The 5,637-nt window shown below is 49.2% G+C and overlaps 1 protein-coding gene across 8 annotated transcripts in view; it reads left to right on the top strand.

Annotated features, from left to right (window-relative positions):
* Nucleotides 1-5,637, top strand: part of CAMK2G (calcium/calmodulin dependent protein kinase II gamma) — a 183,496-nt gene that overhangs the window by 113,980 nt on the left and 63,879 nt on the right. The window lies entirely within an intron of this gene.

The following is a 5,637-nucleotide window of genomic DNA, read 5'->3' as shown; positions in this document are numbered from 1 at the left end:
TAGTGGGACCGTGTACCTCCTGTGTCAGGTGGAGGTCCTGTACACAGGTTAGAAACCTGCGTGAGCGGTGGGACTTTGCTGTCTGTGACTCCCAGCAGATGTCCGGGTAGTTTAGGTCCCCCATGACTACCGCCTCTTTAGCTTTTATGGTCTCCGAGAGTTGCCTCAGGAGCCCCGAATCTCTTTCTTCCCCTTGATGTGGGGGTCTGTAGCAGACCCCTACCACCAAATCCCTTTCTCCTTGCCCCCCATGTAGCCTAACCCACAATCCTTCTACTTCCTCATCCTTGGATTCTGTCTTGATGAGGGTTGACGTATATTGCTCACTGACATAGAGCGCAACCCCTCCCCATTTTTTCCCCACCCTGTCCTTTCTGTACAATCTATACCCCTCAATATGTACTGCCCAGTCGTGGGATGAATCCCACCAGGTTTCCGTTAGCTCCACTAAGTCATAGGTGTTTAGTGCAAGCAGGAGCGCTAGTTCATCCTGCTTGTTCCCCATGCTCCTAGATTGTTAGGGGCTGGAAGGGACCTTGCAGAACATCAGGTCCAGCCCCCCCACTCTAGGCAGGAAGACAACTGGGGTTAGGTGACCCCAATGAGGTGACTGTCCAGTCTCTTCTTGAAAACCTCCAGGGTAGGTGATTGCACCACCTCTGGAGGGAGTTTATTCCCCAGTCTGGACACCGACTGTGAAGGAGTTTTTCCTGGTTATAAGCCTGCAGTGGCCTTCCAGGAGTTTGTATCCATTGGTCCTGGTCTTCCCTGGGGGTGCCCTAGTGAACCGTTGTTCACCGAGCTCCTGATACACTCTTCTGATATAGTAGCAAGCTACTATCAAGCCCCCTCTCAACCTTCTCTTCTTTAGGCAAAAGAGGCTCAAGTCCCTCAGCCTTTCCTCGTATGGCTTGCCTTGCAAGTCCCTGATCATACAGGTGGCTCTTTTCTGGACCCTCTCAAGTTTTTGTGGACTCAGTACTCCAACTGCAGTCTCACCAGTGCTGAGTGCATCAGGAGTATTACTTTCTTGCTTTTATACAAGATGCATCAGTTGATGCATGCAAACATGTTATTTGCCGTGCTGACCACCGCCTCACACTGACGGCTCATATTCATACGATGGTCAGTCATTACCCCTAGGTCCCTTTTGACTGTGGTGCAAGTCAAGCTGTCACCTCCAAACCTGTATGTATGTTGAGGGTTGTTTGCCTCCAGATGGAGCACCTTACACTTGGAAGTGTTAAACTTCATCTGGTTCCTGTCTGCCCAAGTCTCAAACCTGCCCAGGTCTGCCTGTATCTGCAGCCTATCTTCTGATGTGACCACACTGCCCCATAACTTGGTGTCATCCATGAATTTGGCCAACAAGCTTTTCACTCCCCCATCCAAATCATTGATAAAAGGTGTTGAAAAGCACTGGTCCAAGCACAGACCCCTGAGGAACTGGCCACTTCATGCCAGGACAACACTGATCCATTAATGAGAACTCTCTGGGTCCTACCCTGTACCCAGGTTCCCACCCAATGAATCATCGAGCAGCTGAGCCCACAATCTTCCAGTTTTCGGTCAAGGATATCATGGAACACTAGATCAAAAGCCTTTTGGAAGTCCAGGTATATAACGTCTATTGTGTCTCCAGTGTCCAGGTGGTGAGAGACCTGATCATTGAAGGAGATGAGATTGGTAAGACAAGGCCTACCCATGACAAAGCCATGCTGGCTGTCGCTCAGAATATTAGCTTCCGTGAGCGTATCGCGCACAGATTCTTTAATGAGCTTTTCCAGGATTTTCCCTGGGATGGAAGTTAGGCTGACTGGCCTATAGTTGCCAGAGTCGTCCTCCTTCCCCTTCTTGAAGATGGGCAAAATGTTGGCCCTCTTCCAATTCTTAGGGATTTCCCCTATGTACCATGAATTCTGAAAGAGCTTTGCCAGGGGTTCCACGATGACCTCAGCCAGCTCCTTCAGCACTCTTGGATGGAGTCCATCCAGTCCCGCTGACCTATAAATGTCTAGCTTTTCTGGTTGGTATTGCACCCGCTCAGCAGAGGCTGTCGGTCCTGGCATGCCCTCTATGAGTTTTATCTCACTTGACTTTCCCCATGGTCTGGTGAAATACTGAAGCAAAGTGGGCATTCAGGAGTTCAGTTTTTTCCCTGAATGTCCGTTACCGGCTGTCCCGAGGTGTTAAGCAGGGGTCCCACATTTCCACTTGTTTTCCTTCTACTACCTACATACCTAAAGAAGGACTTCTTATTGTCCTTGACTCCTGTAGCTAACCTAAACTCCGTTGCTACCTTGACTTTCCTGATCCCTCCCCTACAAGTGCCAGCCACTGTTGTATAGTCCTCCTTGAGGGCCATCCCTAGCTTCCCTTTTTCTTTTTCTTTTTTTTAAGAGGACCGCAATGTCCCTATTAAGCCAGGAGGGTATCACGGGATGGGGTCCCCAGGGATGGCCGTAATGCCTCTAGGGCTCTGTGACCATGCCAGTCTTGCCCAACGGGCACCCTTTTCCTTGCCTGCCATGTCTTGCTGGTAATTATAATATAGGGAGGCTGCCCTTATTTGTTCCTGGACACATCCCTGATGGACCCCTCTGAACCCTGTGGCTTCTTTGGACCCCTTTTTGGGTCCCGCTCAAAATGGTTGCCTCACGGGGCACCCTTAGCCTTAATGGGCTAGATGCTTGGCTCCAAACCTGCACCTTTACTACACCCCAAGTCTCACAGATGGTATTTACACATTTCTCTTGGGCCTTGCTATTGCTGGGCTCTCCACAGCCCTGTCTCGGCGTCCACACGGCTCTGGGGCCTGCTCACTGTAGTGGGCCCCCCTAATGAGGCACTCTCCTTCCCCAGTAGCCTCAGCCCGATCCACCAGTCTATCACTAGTAACCATAATATGAGCCCCTGGGCTATAACGTAACATAAGCAGTTCAGGGTGTGCTCTGTCTCTTTAGAAGAGTCAAACCCCACCCCCAGCACTAAGTGCCTTGTAGGCCAGGGGACCTGGTGAGCTCCTGGAGTCCCCTTAATCCTACCACAAGCAGAACAGGCAGTCAAGCATCTCTAGTTTCCTTCCTCTATGACAGCTCCTTCCCCGTTGGCTGCTGACAGAGAACTAACCCTCTAGTCCCAGCCCTGGGGTTTATATGTGCCCAGGGCCCCGTCCCCCTGCCTCTTCCAGTCAGCTGACCAGCTACAGGTGCAGGCCAATTCCCTCATTAGCCTGCTGCCACGGTAACCTGCACCTGTGGGGTTCCTGCCTGACTGCTAGGGCACTCTCTCTAGGCAGTTTCTGCCCTTAAAGGAGCAGTTACCTTAGTGCCTGAGACAGAGGGCTTGCCAGCTGCCTTTCCTCTTTGCAAGAATGGTTTTCTTTTGTGCTTCAAGGATCGTATTCTTGAGCAACAACCACTTTTCGTACACACCCTGTCTAGCAGATCAGGCTTACCTCTACTTGTTGATTTATATGAGCCAGTATCCCATCTTCTGATTGGTCAGGGTTTTGAGCTCTGTATACCTAATCTGTGTTTAGAGCGAGGGCATTTTACAAACAGAATTGCAGATGAACAGCTTCTCTTCAGTTCTGGCCCAGTGGGAAAAGCATATGCCTCTAAAAGTCAAGTTTCATGTCACTGTCCCAGCATGCACTCCATTCCTACCCCTCACTCGAGTGAAAAAAGCCTGTGGAGAGTCTGGCAAGGGAAGACTAGCGGGGGTGTTGCAGCCTTGTTGGCAGAGCTGACTTGGCTTCTGTTGGCATGGGTAGGTTATATGTGAGGTGCATTCCTGTTCAGCACAGTAACTTCATATGAGAGAAGGGAGTGTGGCCCTGGCAAACTCCTCCTCAAGGCTGTCCAGAGAGCACCTGCTTGCTCAGTTTGTCTTATCTGTGGCATGGATCTATCGGTGAACCGTTAGATGTCACGCTTCTTTGGAAGTACTACAACAAGCAGCTGTGTAAATGATGGAAAAAAATCTTGGGAGTGCTGTGGATCTCCAAGGGAGCTGACGACAAAGTCCAGAAGCCCTGGGATATTTTTCATAAGTGAGCAGTTCTTGTAGACTTGGTGTCCCATTTAGCTGGGATGTGAAATAGGAACTTACTGGACTGCTGTCTTCTGCCCACAACCACCCCTGGTCCCTGATAAAACTAAAACGTATATATTGCTAGGGAAGAGGAAGGTGGCAAATTGTGGTTAGTTATGGGAATGAGTGAATGGGGAAGCTATTCTACTTTGTGTCTCTAGACAAACTCCTCTTGTCTTCCTGAGGGTGCTTAGTGCCTCTGATTTCCAGCTGGGTAGGTTTAAGAGTGCCCACAAAGATCAGTGTATACTGATTGAATGCAGACTCCTCCCTTCCTTTCTATCTGCATGCCGAGCTGAATTCCAGAGCAGGCTGGGAAAGCGAGAGAGAGTGAGGTCAGTGCCAATCTGCCTCGTTTGGCTCGCCTGGGACACCTCACGCTTTTGCCATTTTTGGCCAGAAAATCTCTCTTGCTCAGGGTTCTGTTCTAATTATACTTTTTTTGTTTTGTTTTGGGAGTGGGGAGATGTTCATGGACTTCAACCCTGCAGTTTGTGCTGCCAGATGTGGTGAAAGGAATGGGTAGGAGTGAGGATGCATAATGCATTGCCCTAATTTCCAACATTTCTCCCAAAGAGATCCCTCCTCCCAAATATTTTCCCCATTTAAAGTTCCTGAAATCCTTAAAGAAACCATGGGTCCCTTGAGATTTTCAAAGAACTCCTTATCCCAGTGAGACTTGCTGTTCTGGCTTCTCTAGAGAGAATTGCCACAACACAAGCTTTCCTAGCTTCCTACAGATGGTCCCTTACTGCCCTGGGAGTTGTTAAAATCCATGCTGCTTTCCACATCAAAGAGGCTTCCTCTGTCAGTATCTCTCCTACATAGATGCTATGTCTGCCTCAATCTGAAAGCTTGGGAGCCTATAGCAAAAGAACTAGTCTTCTCCAGAAATCTCAGCTGTGTGCATCTATTTTCTGTGCACACCCTTTGTGGGTGTGACATTGTCCTGATTTGACAGGTGTAAATAATATGTTGTTCCTCTCCCAGTGCTGTCAGCACTGAGAGTGGCACATGCAACAGGTTTTCTGTGGGCAGGGGAGTTGTATGCTATACTCAAGAGGAAGAATCTGCTTTTAAGATTGCTAACTCCCTAAGTGGGATCGGTACTTAAAAGGCGCCTGGCTAGTGGGAGTGTGTGTGTGTGCATATCGTGTATATAAAGTGCTTGAAATGTTGCTCTGAAAGCTTTGTGAACTGGCAAGCACCCAGACTCCTCAACCTGTACTTGATGGGGGAGGCTGCTGTTTCATAAAAGTGTGTTCTTAGCTTGGAAGAAGTCTAGCTGAGTTTTGTCTTTGCTTGCCCAGCCCTATGCTGCTCATGGGTGCATATTCTCAGCTGAAGAAAGAACTGTGATACCTGTTGCCCAGCTGTGCAGACAAGGGTCAAGGAGAAGGTGGGAAGGGCCCTCATAATCAACTCATAATCCAGCTGAAATCCTATTGTTAAGAAACAGCTCTGGTAGTATTTGACAGCAGTAGCTTCCAGTGGGCAAGATGGAGGCAAGTCTTGGTGAAATTGGTCTGTAACCACTGCTCT

This window comes from Alligator sinensis, unplaced genomic scaffold (assembly GCF_000455745.1).
Source record: "Alligator sinensis unplaced genomic scaffold, ASM45574v1 scaffold109_1, whole genome shotgun sequence".
In the NCBI taxonomy this organism is placed as follows: Eukaryota; Metazoa; Chordata; order Crocodylia; family Alligatoridae; genus Alligator; species Alligator sinensis.
Note: the sequence above shows the minus strand (reverse complement) of the source record. Positions and strands in the feature narration are given on the sequence as shown.